Source organism: Chiloscyllium plagiosum, chromosome 21 (assembly GCF_004010195.1).
Source record: "Chiloscyllium plagiosum isolate BGI_BamShark_2017 chromosome 21, ASM401019v2, whole genome shotgun sequence".
NCBI lineage: Eukaryota > Metazoa > Chordata > Chondrichthyes > Orectolobiformes > Hemiscylliidae > Chiloscyllium > Chiloscyllium plagiosum.
Window position 1 is genome coordinate 6852391 of NC_057730.1, and position 15209 is coordinate 6867599.

Genomic DNA, 15209 nt, shown 5'->3' on the forward strand with positions numbered 1-15209 from the left:
CCTCTTGCTTTTGTTGCACATCATTTTGTTTTGTGAAGGCAGAATGGCTTTAACAGAAGTTGTGATCTTTCATATTTATGGAGTCAAGCAGTTTAACCTATGTCTGTAAATTTTGTGATTATGTTCAGGTTAGTTTTCTGAAATAAGAATCAAAAGAGAGTGTGAACTGCAACAGTGGTAGACTCGATGATGTTAAGGGCATTTAAATGGGCAATGGACATACATGTGGATAATAATGGAACGTTGTAGGTTAGATGGGCATCAGATTAATTTCACAGGTCGGCGCAACATCAAGGGCTGAAGGGCTGTACTGCGCTGTAACGTTCTATGTTCAAAGTTTGATGAACAGTTACTAGATCCTGTCATTGAAAAGGATCTTTTTGGTTCTGAAGAAGAGTCATACCATATTCATAACGTTAACTCTCTTTTTCTCTCTCCACAGATTCTGCCTGACGACTTGAGTTTCTCCAGCATTCTCTGTTTTTACTACATACAGTTACAATCTATTGAATCAATCAGAATTGGCTGAATGAAGTGAGGTGATAAAATATTAACCCCTGAACTGTTAATTGATGAAAGTTGGTGAAGTATTTATTGACTAATTTATAAGATCCCATGAACTTGGCATTTATTTCATGACGTTGCTACATTCAGAGATTACATTCCCACTAAACATAAATAGAAAGCAAAGGATTTTCCTGCCTTTAACAATGTAGTTATTTCATAGAATCCCTACAGTGTGGAAACAGGTCCTTTGGCCCAACAAGTTCACAGCAACCCTCCAAAGGATAACCCACCCAGACCCATTACTCTACATTTACCCCTAACTAATGTACCTAACCTACAACATCCCTGAACACTATGGCCAGTTCACCTAAATCTGCACACCATTGGATTGTGGGAGGAAACTGGAGCACCCAGAGGAAACCCACTCAGGTGAATGTGCAAACTCTACACAGTCGTGTGAGTGTGGAATCGAACCCACATCCCTGACATTGTGAGGCAGCAGTGCTAACCATGGTGCCACCGTGCCACCCATGCTATAAGTGTATGTTTTGTTCATCTTGAAAGTGAACATTTATGAACGTGGTAATATCCTTGTTACATTGCTCTCAGCTCAAACCCACCAGCATGTTACAGGGTAAAACTTCTTCAAATGTAGACTAAAGTCTAAGGAATAGGCACACACCAGTAAGATCAAAAGCAAAGAATTAGGCAAATCCTTTGCTTAGCAAAATGAATCTAACTCTCTCTGACAAATTCATAGTAATTTACTTGCTCACACAGACAGAAACTAGAATTTACCACAACTGATGTGAGACAGGCAGTAATGTGGTTAATTGGTTTTCCTCACACACTCTCATTAACAAATTTAATTTGAACAGCAAAATTTCTGAGCCAACAACGATTTAAAAGTTGCAAAGAACCTTTCGGAATTTCCTTGTGATATGTTTTTAAACCATGCGTGAACTCCAATATTGAGACTTATTGACCATAGATCCCATTATTTTTCTGCATACTAACTTTTACTCATGTTGAATGCAACAAGTTTCCCTACTATTTGACTGTTTCCAATATTGTGTAAACGGACTCAAGATGTGCATTTATTAAATCATCAATTTGTTAATTGTTTCTTGTGATGTCATTTGTATCTCTCTGAAATTACCCCACAGTTTCATTCATTTTGTTACCTCCAATCTTGTTTTATGTATCATCATTTAGTAACAAACTTTATATGACTTGCATGTTTTTTATTGTCCTATTCATTTATGCATCCTTTTTCTAATTTATTTACTTTATTTACTGTGTTTCACCTCAGTTGTTGCCTGCATTTGGGTGAATTTAACAGTGGAGGGTTTGCTCTTTGGAATATTTCCAGTCATTTTGACCCTCTCCACCTCATTACTTTTGTCTCCTCCTTTAATCTGCTTCTTAAACATACATCTTCCACATGTCGTTTTATGAGAATCGCTGTCTAGTTTTGTTCATAATCATTCTAACTGCCTATTGTTGTTTAGCAATTATAAAATATGACATTGTGTGCAGACCTACAGAGAAATCTACTTCAAAAGTCCTCTTCTATTCTAGAAGCAGCTTTCATTTTCAGCAACTACGTTTTGTCTAAGCTATTGTGTAAAAAAGTCAACGTTTCTGAGATATTCCCTTCATTCTCTTTTGATGTTAGTCCTACTTGTTGAGCTCAATGCATTATTGTTTTTTAAATGGCTTTATTTACCTGCAGGTTCACTCAACAAGTCAATCTCTACAGGTCCTTCAGCTTCTTTCAGTTGAGTTTATATCGCTATTCCTTACCTCCCAACCACATCACCTCAACCATCTGCCCATTACTCTTTTTCTTCCCATGATGAGAGCCTGTCAATATAAGTAAAAGTGGGGAGAGATAGAAAGCAGGCTGCTGAGTTAAACTATCACCAAACTCAAAATTATCCCAAAAGTACTAAATTCACTTTAGAAATATCACTTTCTCTGCACTCTGATTTGATTAGTTAAAAAGTTGAATCAACTTCCCATATTATTTTACAGTAGAAATGTTTATTCACAGAAATGTAGTTAAATGTTATGCCAAATTTTACCTGATTTTTTCTGTACAAATTGCAGTCACGAGTCACACTAAAGTTAGAGGCTTACAGATATAATAATCTTACATGTAAATTGCTTGATGTTTACAGTTAAACCTCGTTTGTAAGTATTAAAATGTGGTTCTCAAGTGATGCCAAGCTGACACAGTGTGAATGTGATTGATAAGTGAATTTGCTCAGATCATTCCCTCACAGACCTGTGTACGTCCAGTATCCGTGAGGTGCCCTTACATCTTAAAGTGTGTGTTCATCACTTTAAACCAGATAAACCATGTCAGCCTCCAGAAATACTCAGTATTGGTCAGTCAGATGACTCAGCTGTAAGTGTTGATCTGAAGTTTGTTGAATCATTGTATGGAATGATGACCATTTGCTGTGTCTATTGGATAGGAGGTTGTTCAGGACTCTGAACTGTTTGTTTCTCTTGGCAACCAACAGAATCAGGAAAATTCAATTGGATATCCACCATCCCCCACCTTATAAACTGACAGGTACATTGATACAACTAAAACATGCAGCCCTCAGATAATCTGTGAACCCATGAATTCCCAATCTACTCTTTGTGTGTGTTTTTTTTAATGACCTTAAGCTTTAATGAAATTAATTTAAGTCAGCTTGCAAGTTATGCAGTCTTTTTATTGTTTGCCACAACATTCACAGCACTCTGAGATGTCCTTGTTTGGAATTTGCATACCACAGTGGGATTAGACTTGAATTTGAATTAATTCAGTCATAACTATTCCAACTTTGTTTAAATGGCAGACAACAAGAATCATACAATGAAGTGGTTGAAAGTAACATCTTCTTAATAATAAACTGAAATGATAATGTAATTAGAAATTGTCAGGACATGGCTGATTTGCTGAACAATACACAGTAAAATATTAAACTATTACTGTATCAAATATCTATTGAAATGTAAGCCAAAATTACAGAGAGGACTTACTCGTTTCAGAGTGAGTAACTGTAACTGTAAATGAAATGGAGAACTGACTAATATTAAATATAGATTATCACCAATCATTGGTGCTTTGATTCTGAAAATATTTTTTTAAAAGGGGAGGAAATTGTTGAAGATCTTGCAAAAGGTTCTCAATTCAGGAATTATCCTTATGAATTTTTCACCAAGTATTGTCTTTCTGTAGACTCAAAGGAACACAGGGAGGGGAACAGTCCCTTCAGTTGAGGAGTTATTTTCTTCTTCATCTGATTTATCCAAAAGCAATTGCCTAGAATATAAGCAAAATACTACGGATGGTGGAAATCTGGGCTTTTGTCCCTGTCAAAAATGTAAGGCAAAAATTCCCAACACCTATCAGTTTTGAAGAAAAGTCATACTAGACACCAAACATTAACGCTGCTTCTCACTCCACAGATACTTCCAGATCTACTGAGATTCTCCAGCATTACTGATGTTTGTCTGAAATATAATTCATTTGTGCATTCCGTTGTCTGGCTTCTTTTTTGAAATGGATAATCTGCAGCCAATTTCCATCCCAATATGTGACTCCTCCAGAAAACTGTATTCAAACTGGAGATACCATTCTGACTAGTTTCAGTCAATTTGATAACATTTTAATTTTAAGTCGGGCTAAATTTTGTTTATTGATGATTTCCTGAGCTTGAATCAACCTGATCAAGAGATTTTTGCGGTTATCTTTAATTTGTATTTTGTGCTTTCAACAATGATTTTAGTCCATGAAAGGATTCAAGTATAAAGTTAAGATGATGGAAGTTAGAATGTGATATTTCATTTTTAATATTACCATAGCAAAGCCTTTCATCAGGACCAGTTCCACCACAGACCACACCAGATGGCCTCATTCTTTAGAGACCGCAATTTCCCTTCCTGGTTAAAGATGCCCTCCAAGCATCTTGTCCACATTTCACACCTCCACCCTCAGACTCCAGCCCTCCAACCGTAACAAGGACAGAACGCCCCTGGTGCTCACCTTCCACCCTACCAACCTTCGCATAAACCAAATCATCCGCCGACATTTCCGCCACCTCCAAACAGACCCCACCATCAGGGATATATTTCCCTCCCCACCCCTTTCCGCCTTCCGCAAAGACCGTTCCCTCCGTGACTACCTGGTCAGGTCCACGCCCCCCTACAACCCACCCTCCCGTCCTGGCACCTTGCCCTGCCACCGCAGGAATTGCAAAACCTGTGCTCACACCTCCTCCATCACCTCCATCCAAGGCCCTAAAGGAGCCTTCCACATCCATAAAAGTTTTACCTGCACATCCACCAATATCATTTATTGTATCTGTTGCTCCCGATGCGATCTCCTCTACATTGGAGAGACTGGACGCCTCCTCACAGAGCGCTTTAGGGAACATCTCCGGGACACCTGCACCAATCAACCACACCACCCCGTGGCCCAACATTTCAACTCCCCCTCCCACTCTGCCGAGGACGTGGAGGTCCTGGGCCTCCTTCACCGCGCTCCCTCACCACCAGATGCCTGGAGGAAGAATGCCTCATCTTCCGCCTCAGAACATTCAACCCCAGGGTATCAATGTGGACTTCAACAGTTTCCTTATTTCCCCTTCCCCCAACCTCACCCCAGTTCCAAACTTCCAGCTCAGCACTGTCCCCATGACTTGTCCTACCTGCCTATCTTCCTTTTGACCTATCCACTCCATCCTCCTCCCTGACCTATCACCTTCATCCCCTTCCCCACTCACCTATTGTACTCTATGCTACTTTCTCCCCATCCCCACCCTCCTCTCATTTATGTCTCCACACTTCAGGCTCTCTGCCTTTATTCCTGATGAAGGGCTTTTGCCTGAAACGTCGATTTTACTGCTCCTCGGATACTGCCTGAACTAATCCAGAATCTGGTTTCCAGCATCTGCAGTCATTGTTTTTACCTTTCTTGATATCAAGCCAAACAAGTGGTATTTTCTATCAAAGTACAAAATTGGACACAAGATTCTTTCTAGTGAACAATAAGAGGCCTATTAATCGGGATCATTACTCATTATCACACTCATTATGACCTAATGTCATCTTGTTAATAGACAGGCTTCCATTAGACAGGCTTCCATTACTATCACCCACTAAGAATTCCCAATATGGATGTCTGAGTAGGTACGTGACTTCTCCAAATTATTGCTTTCCTCCAGACCTCAATCTTGGACACGCGGCACTATCTCGGGGCGAAGTCTGCGGACAATTCCTGAACATATCCTGCGTCCATGGACATATATCTGTTTGGTATCAGCCACAGTGCATTCTCATGGCACATCTCTGATCCACTTCCAGGAGTTTCCTGCATTTTGGAGAACACCAGTACCTTTCCTTGGAATGCAGCTAACAAGCAAATATAGTGCACAAGGACAAAGCAGCCAGCTCATGGACTGGACCAAGCCACAAATCAGATGTACTTACCTGCTCACTGGGTTTGCACTCATTGGCTTTCTTGCCTTGCAATTACACACACACACACACACACATCAATCAAGGTGGTAGATATTGTGCTGAACATCACTGTGCCATGTCAAACCCACACCCTGCACCATATGCCTGCTGCATATGCAGAAAATATAGTGGACGGCACGGTGGCACAGTGGTTAGCACTGCTGCCTCACAGCGCCAGAGACCCGGGTTCAATTCCCGCCTCAGGCGACTGACTGTGTGGAGTTTGCACATTCTCCCCGTGTCTGTGTGGGTTTCCTCCAGGTGCTCTGGTTTCCACCCACAGTCCAAAGATGTGCAGGGTCAGGTGAATTGGCCATACTAAATTGTCCGTAGTGTTAGGTAAGGGGTAAATGTAGGGGTATGGGTGGTTGGCGGGTCGGTGTGGACCTGTTGGGCTGAAGGGCCTGTTTCCACACTGTAAAGCAATCTAATCTAATCTAAAATACATTATATGTGCACGTGCTGTGTGGCCATCTCTTAAAATCGAAGGGGGCAGTTTTCAGTTAAATCAAAGCCAGTGATACAAGCTTTTAGGTAGGAGATCCAGCAGAGTAACTCAAGGGCATCACTTGGTATCAGACCAGGGGCTTGGGGGATGAGGGCAAAACTGGCTGGAGTGATCTGGAAAGTAGCTTAACAGTAAACATATTTGAGGAATTATTGTAGGAATTTAAGAAAAAAGTTCATGGATCACAGTAATATATGTCTCATGAAGGAAGGAGGATTTTCAGAATAGGATAATTCAACCACAGTTAGCTAGGGGAGTTGCGGGCAGCATCAAAAAGCAGTCCAGGTGGCAAAGACCCCCTCTTTTGAATTTTTGATTGCTTTTTGTTGTTTTGTAGAAATTCTATGACTCTATATCAAAATACAGCAGCATTATATTATTTTGTAGAACTTGAATATTATATCGAAGTACTGCAGGAAGCTGCAGTAGAGAGGGAATTGGAAGTCCTTGTCTGTGAAGCTAGCATACAAGTTCATCAGGTAATAGAGACAGCAAATGAAATGTTTGTCTTTGTGTCAAAGGGAATGGAGCAGAAAATTAAGGAGGTTTTACTAAACTTACATAAGGCATTAGTCAGACCACAGCAAGAATACTGCATTACAGTATCAGCACTCTTATCTGAAGAAAGTTATTCTGGCACTGGAGACAGCTCAGAGAAGATTACGTAAACTTCCATCTAGTAAAGAGGGACTGTCTTATAAGGAGAGACTGAATAGTTTAGACCTGTGCTCATCAAAGTTTAGAAGAATGAGAGGTAGCCTTATTGTTACACAAGACTTAAAAGACTTGACAGGATAACTTGACTTGATGCAAAAAAAAGGTTATTTCATTTTGTGGAAGAGTCGAGGACCAGAGAGCATAATCTCAGAATAAATGGTCACACATTTAAGACAGCGATGAGAAGGAATCCCTTCTCCCAGTGAGTAATGAGTCTGTAGGATTCTTCAGCACAAAGGGCTCTTAAAGCTGAATTGTTAAGTATATCCAAGGCATATAGACATATTTTTAATCAGTAATCGAGCCGAGGGACATGGAGAAAAGTCAGAAAAGCAGAGTTGAAAATTATGAGATCAGCTGTGAGTTCAGTACATAGATATATACCAAAACAGCTTGAAGAAAATGTTTCAGCAACATTAATTGTTCTTAGGTTAAATAGAATCCACAAAAGCAAAAGCTAAGGAAGAGGTGAGCTGCCAAAAGTTATTTAGGGTATACTTAGTCTTCCAAATCTCAACAGACAATAACATATCAAAGTAAAGTTACCATAGTCCCACTCTCATGTCAGAGAGATAACTGGTGGTGATTTGACCACCACACCTTGGTCTAGACATGTTAGAAATTTATAGGTTTATAGAGTCATAGAGAGGTACAACATGGAAACAGACCTTTTGGTCCAACCCGTCCATGCCGACCAGATATCCCAACCCAATCTAGTCCCACCTGCCAGCACTCAGCCCATATCCCTCCAAACCCTTCCTATTCATATACCCATCCAAATGCCTCTTAAATGTTGCAATTGTACCAGCCTCCACCACTTCCTCTAGCAGCTCATTTCATATCCGTACCACTCTCTGTGTGAAAAAGTTGCCCCTTAGGTCTCTTTTATATCTTTCCCCTCTCACCCGAAACCTATGCCCTCTAGTTCTGGACTCCCCGACCCTAGGGAAAAACTTTGCCTATTTATCCTATCCATGCCCCTCATAATTTTGTAAACTTCTATAAGGTTACCCCTAAGCCTCCAACGCTCCAGGGAAAACAGCACCAGCCTGTTCAGCTTCTCCCTATCACTCAAATCCTCCAGCCCTGCCAACATCCTTGTAAATCTTTTCTGAACACTTTCAAATTTCACAACATCTTTCTGATAGGAAGGAGAACAGAATTGCACGCAATACTCCAACAGTGGCCTAACTAATATCCTGTACCGCTGCAACATGACCTCTCAACTCTTGTACGCAATACTCTGACCAATAAAAGAAAGCATACCAAACACCTTCTTTACTATCCTAACTACCTGTGACTCTACTTTCAAGGAACTATGAACCTGCACTCCAAGGTCTCTTTGTTCAGCAACACTCCCTAGGACCTTACCATTAAGTGTATAAGTCCTGCTAAGATTTGCTTTCGCAAAATGCAGCACCTTGCATTTATCTGAATTAAACTCCAGATTCCGCCCTCATTCTTCTAACTTCAGAAAACACAATTATAATCTACTCATATGTTAGTCCTGCCATCCAGTGAATCCATGTGGTAAACCTTTGCTGCACTTCCTGTATTGAAAGACCATTCTTTCTCAGATAATGAGGCCAAAACTGCACACAATATTCCAGGTGTGATCTCACCAATGATCTGTATAATTGCAGCAAAACGTCCTTGATCCTGTACTCAAACCCTCTCACTTATATAGTTTGCTATCTTCACTGCCTTCTGCACCTGCTTGCTTACTTTCAGCCAACTGGAGCATGAGGACACCCAGGTCTTGTTGAACATTCCGCTCTCAATTTACAACCATTCAAATAATACTCTGCTTTGTTATTTTGCTACTAAAGCTGATAGCCTTACATTAATACACATTATACTGCAACTGCCATGCATTTGCCCTCTCACTCAGTCTGTCCAAATCAAACTGTAATATCTCTGTATCCTGCTCACAGCTCACCCTTCCACGCAGGTTTAAATCACCTGCAAATTTAGAGATGTTGTATTAGTTCATCCATCAAAATCATGAACATATATTAAGAATAGCTGGGACTCAAGTACTAATTCCTACAGTAACCCACTATTCAAAAAAAACAAATTCAGTGGTTAGCACTGCTGCCTCACAGCACCAGGAATCCAGGTTCGATTCCGGCCTTGGGCAACTGTCTGTCTGGAGTTTGCACATTCTCCCTGTGTCTGCATGGGTTTCCTCCAGGTGGTCCGGTTTCCTGCTACAACCCAAATATGTGCAGGTTAGGTGAATTGACCATGCTAAGTTCACATAGTGAAAAGTCCAAATGCCTCTTAAATGTTGCAATTGTACCAGCCTCCACCACTTCCTCTGGCAGCTCATCCATTTACGTACCACCCTCTGTGTGAAAACGTTGCCCCGTAGGTCTCTTTTATATCTTTTCCCTCTCACCCTAAACCTATCCCCTCTAGTTCTGGACTCCCTGACCCCAGGGAAAAGACTTTGTCGATTTATCCTATCCATGCCCTTCATGATTTTATAAATCTCTACAAGGTCACCTCTCAGTCTCCAATGTTCCAGGAAAAACAGCCCCAGCCTATTCAACCTCTCCCTATAGCTCAAATCTTCCAACCCTATCAACATCCTTGTAAATCTTTTCTGAACACTTTCAACTTTCACAATATCCTTCTGATAGGAGGGAGACCAGAGTTGCAGACAATATTCCTAAAGTAGCCTAACCAATGTCCTGTACAGCCACAACATGACCTCCCAACTCCTGTACTCAATACTCTGACCAATAAAGGAAAACATACCAAATGCCTTCTTCACTACCCTGTCTACCTGCGACTCCACTTTCAAAGAGCTACGAATCTGCACTCCAAAGTCTCTTTGTCAGCAACACTCCCTGGAACATTACCATTAAGTGTATAAGTCCTGCTAAGATTTGTTTTCCCAAAATGCAGCACCTCACATTTATCTGAATTAAACTCCATCTGATACTCCTCAGCCCATTGGTCCATCTGATCAAGATCCTGTTGTAATCTGAGGTAACCTTCTTTGCCATCCACTACACCCCCAATATTGCTGTCATCTGCAAACTTACTAACAATACCTCCTATGCTTACATCCAATTCATTTATATGCATGACGAAAAGTACTGATCTTTGTGGCACTCCACGGGTCACAGGCCTCCAGTCTGTAAAACACCCTCCACCACCATCCTCTGTCTTCTGCCTTCGAGTCAGTTTTGTATACCAAATGGCTTGTTTCCCCAGTATTCCATAAGATCTAACCTTGCTAACTAGTCTCCCATGGGGAACCTTGTCGAACACCTTACTGAAGGCAATATACATCATGTCAACTGCTCTGCCCTCATCAATCCTCTTTGTCACTTTTCAAAAAAACTCTATCAACTTTGTGAGACATGATTTTCCACACACTAAGCCATGTTGAATATCCCTAATCAGTCCTTGCCTTTTCAAATACATGCACCTCCTGTCCCTCAGGATTCCTTCCAACAACTTGCCCACCACTGCGTCAAGCTCACCTGTCTATAGTTCCCTGGCTTTTCCTTACCAACTTTCTTAAATAGTGGCATGACATTAGTCAACCTCCAGTTTTTCAGCACCTCACCTGTGACTATTGATGATACAAATATCTCAGCAAGGAGCCCAGCGATCACTTCCTTAGCTTCCCACAGAGTTCTAAGGTGCACCTGATCAGATCCTGGGAATTTATCCGCTTTTATGCATTTCAAGACATCCAACATCTCCTGCTCTGTAACATGGACATTTTTCGAGATGTCACCAACTATTTCCCTACATTCCATATCTTCCATGTCCATTTCCACTGTAAACACTGATGCAAAATACTCGTTTAATATCTCCCCAGTCACCTGCGGCTCCACACAAAGGCCGCCTTGCTGATCTTTGCGGGACCCTATTCTCTCCCTAGTTACCCTTTTGTCCTTAATGCATTTGCAAAAGCCCTGTGGATTCTCCTTATCTCAATTTGCCAAAGGTTTCCTTTGTTTCCTTTTTGCCCTCCTGATTTCCCCCTTTCTCCTACTGCCTTTATACTCTTGAAGATGGGGTGGGGGGAGGAGGAGGAGGAGGAGGAAACAACCATCCCAGATGGTGTCACCATGATACCAACGGTGAAGACACCCTTCATATATTCCTTCACTCAAACTGTATGAATTGTATAATGAAGTTCCTTTACAATGCTGAACTCATTATCTAGCCAATATCTTGGGCCATAAAGAATAATACAAACAAGTATTACACTACATTGTCTGCCTTGGGCAAGGCCAAGGTCCAAAACAAAACCATTTGAATCTGTTTCCATTAGCTACGTTATAAATTTTCAGCCAAATTGCAAACATAAAGGCAGGCTAAAAGCGTGGGAGCTGGACTATCAGCAGATACAGCCTGTCTTGTGGGAAATAGAAATGATGCCAGTAAAGAAAACAAGGAAACAGCAAATAATAGGAGACATCTGGACAGAGAGGTGTTGGAGTTGGAATGGTTCCTTTTAATCTTAGAGACTTAAAACCCATCTGAGTGAGGGTTGCACTGCTCATTGGGTTCCTCCAGTGTGTGTGGGAAAAAAGCAATAGTTAGGAACAAACTACTGCAGATGCTGGAATCTGTACTGAAAAGAATAAATGCTGAAGATCACAGGTCAGGCAACATCCATGGAGAGAGAGCAAGCTAACAGTTCAAGTCTAGATGACTCTTCATCAGAAGTGAAGTATGGAGGGTGCTGGAGGACTGTAGTGACTGTAGTGGGTGTAGGGTGCAGGTGGAGAAAAAAATGTTAGTTGTTTATATTAAGTGAACAGAATGTGAAAATGAGGCAATAATGGTGTGTCTCCAGCCAGATTTGAAAAGATAGTAAGTGGGGTGGGCGGGGTGAGGACATGATAACAAGCTGAAAAAAATGGTTCACCATTTAAAGGTATTGAACTCAATATTAAATCCAGAAGGCTATAAAGTGCTTAGTCTGAAGCTGAGATGTTGTTCCTCCAGTTTGCGCTGTGTTTCACTGGAACACTGCAGCATGTTGAGGACAGACATGTGGGCATGTGAGCAGGATGCTGTGTTGGCTGCAGGAAAGTTGGGATCCTGCTTTCACACTGACTAGAGATGCTCCACAAAGTGGTCACCCAGTCTGCATTTGGGTTCTCCAATGTAGAGTAGGTGACATTGGGTGCAGTGAATACAATACACAAGATTGGAGGAGGTCCAGGTGAAATGCTGCTTCACCTGGAAAGGCTGTTTCGGTCCTTGGATGGTGAGCAGGGAGGAGGCGAAAGGGCACATGGCAAAGTGCCATAGGAAGTGGGGTGGTGTTGGTGGTTGTGGAATGGACGAGGGCAATCCCTATGAAATACAGACAATGGGGTGAGGTGGTGTTCTGCTGGAGTTGTCAGAAATGGTGGAGAATGATCCTTTGAATTCAGAGGCTGGTGGGATGAAAAGTGAGGACAAGGTGAACCTGATCACGCTGTTGTGAATGAAGGGAAGAGGCAAAAGCGGAAGCATAGGTATGGTTGAGGGCCCAGTCAACCATAGTAGGTGGGAAGCCACAATAGTGAAAGAAGCAAGCCGTGTCAGCAGCACTGCTTTGGAAGGTGGTAGCATCCAAACTGATGTGACGTAGGTGAAGAGACTGGGAGAATGGGATGGAGGCCTTGCAGGGCATGGGGTGTGATCAGCTGTAATAAAGGTAGCTTCATGGAAGTCAGTGGCTTTGTAGTGGATGGCAGTGGACAGTTTATTCCCTGAAATGGAGACAGAGAGGTCAAGGAAAGGAAGGGAAGTATTGGAAATGTACAATGTGAAATTTATAGAGCAGTGGAAATTGGAGGCAAAATGAATGACATTTTCAAGGTCCTTGCGTGATGCCACCTTCCAAAACAGTACTGCTGACATAGCTTGGTTCTTCCATGACTGTGGTTTCCCACCCAATGTGGTTGATGGCCCTCAACTGCATCTGGCCTTACACCCGTGCTTCTGCCCTTGCCCCTTCCCTTCACTCACAAATTGTGATTGTGTTCCCTTTTCCTCACTTTTCATCCCACCAACTTTCGTATTTAAAGAATCACTCGCCACCATTTCAGATAACTCCAACTGGTCGCAACCACCTAACACACCTTCTCCTCACTCCCTCTGTCTTAATTTCGGAGGGATCACTCCCTTTGTTCACCCTAGTTCATTCCACAACCACCAACCCCTTCCCACTATGCCTTCCCATGTAACTGCATAAGGTGCAGTTTGCCTCCTCCCTGTTCACCATCCAAGAAAGTTTTCCTCTGATTCCAATTGACTCTTAGGGCTCCTTGATTCCAAACTCGGTCAAAAGCAGATTTGATGTCAAGGGCTGTCACTCTCACCTCACCTCTGGCATACAGTGTTTTTTCCATGTTTGAACCAAGGCTGTAATGACGTCACGAGCTGAGTGACGCTAGTAGAACCTGTACATGGTGTCTCTGAGCAGGTTTTCACTGAGCATGTGCTTCTGAATTGAGTTGTTGATGACAATTTTCAATCATTTTAGTTAGACATGGTCCAATATGGCCTTCCCTTAACACGACTACACTGGAGCAAAAGATAATAATATAGTATTTAAAATTAGGCTGAAACATGAAATACAATGCAAAGGCTTAGTACAGAGTAAAGACATATGGATATAGCTGTACACAGAGGGAGAAGAGTTATTTGTCTGTTGTATTTGGACAAGTTGGTACTATTTTCACCCAATAATTGTGTTTCTGATAAGTATAGTCATAAATAAAGAAGACACCACTAAAGGATTGGCCCAGGAATAATACATGGGGTGAAGAATATTAAAGTACATGGACATTGATAAAAAGCCGTTATGTCCTATTTTGCAATAAGAGTTGGCAATCTATTACAGTCCCATTATTAACCCAACCATTTAAACCCAGTTAGAAATGAAATGTCCAGAAGGTTTACTTTGGTGTCATTTCTCAAACACGGGTTATCTTTGCTCACAGATGCAAATGAAACAGACGATTGGCTTTTCACTTGATGGTGTCGCTTATCATTGCAACTGCAATAAACAGAATTGCTACAGAGACCAGAAACCAATCAGACAAAGGGAGACAGGAGGGTGGGCCATGAAAAAAATCAATAAAAAGAAACAAAATTTGTCGGTGGACAGCTCGAAACTGTTGAGGAGACTCGAAGAGTGACGAGAGCAGCAGCCATGGCACTTGAAACCATCTGTCCAAAGTAGTTTGATAAAGTGAATCTGAAGGCAGAAGCAAACGTTGCTGGAGAAACTCAGCAGCTCTGGCAGCATCTACACAGAGGGAAACAGTCTACATTTCGGGTCCAGTGACTCTTTATCTGAAGAACCCAACTGGACCCGAAATATCAGCTCTGCTTTCTGCCCACACATGTTCAGACCGACTGAGTTTCTCCAACAATTCCTGTTTTCGTTCCAAAATTGCAGCATCTGCCGGTCTTTGCTTCGTCAATGGAAAGGCAGCGCAATGAGGAAACGGTATTTTCTGCATTGAGCGGCTGCATGATCTCAAACAAATGATAGTCTGAATTCCAGTGTTCTCTCACGTTAGCTCCTCAGGATTTCCCAGTGACTTTTGTGTTCCAGAGGCGACTCCCGACATCGGCACCTGAATAATGAGGTTAGGTTGGGGGATCGGTGGTTTATTTTATTCTTTGTTCCGGCAGGCTATTTATCATTCATCCCGGAAGCAAGGCTTACTTTTCCTACGACGAGAATAACCAGGAGAAACTCCAAAACCATGGGAAGAAGGTCATTGAAGCCGTGGCCAACGCGGCAAACAACGTGAACAATCTGAAGTGCAACCTCGACAAGCTGGCTACAAAGCATGGGAAAGAGCTTTTGGTGGATCCTCAGAACTTTCCGGTAGGTATCTTCGCGGGAATCTTGAGATGCTCGGCACAGGGACTGGACATTCATTTGGAAGGGCGGGAAATGAAAAGCCAGCTGTGC

At 42.0% G+C, this 15209-nt stretch overlaps 1 long non-coding RNA gene across 1 annotated transcript; it reads left to right on the plus strand.

The window, feature by feature from the left end:
* The first annotated feature begins 287 nt into the window (after nucleotides 1-287).
* LOC122560496 lies at nucleotides 288-15032 on the plus strand. The gene is made up of 2 exons (XR_006314748.1): nucleotides 288-539; nucleotides 14224-15032. It is a non-coding gene; the product is annotated as an uncharacterized LOC122560496 (long non-coding RNA).
* Nucleotides 15033-15209: the final 177 nt, after the last annotated feature.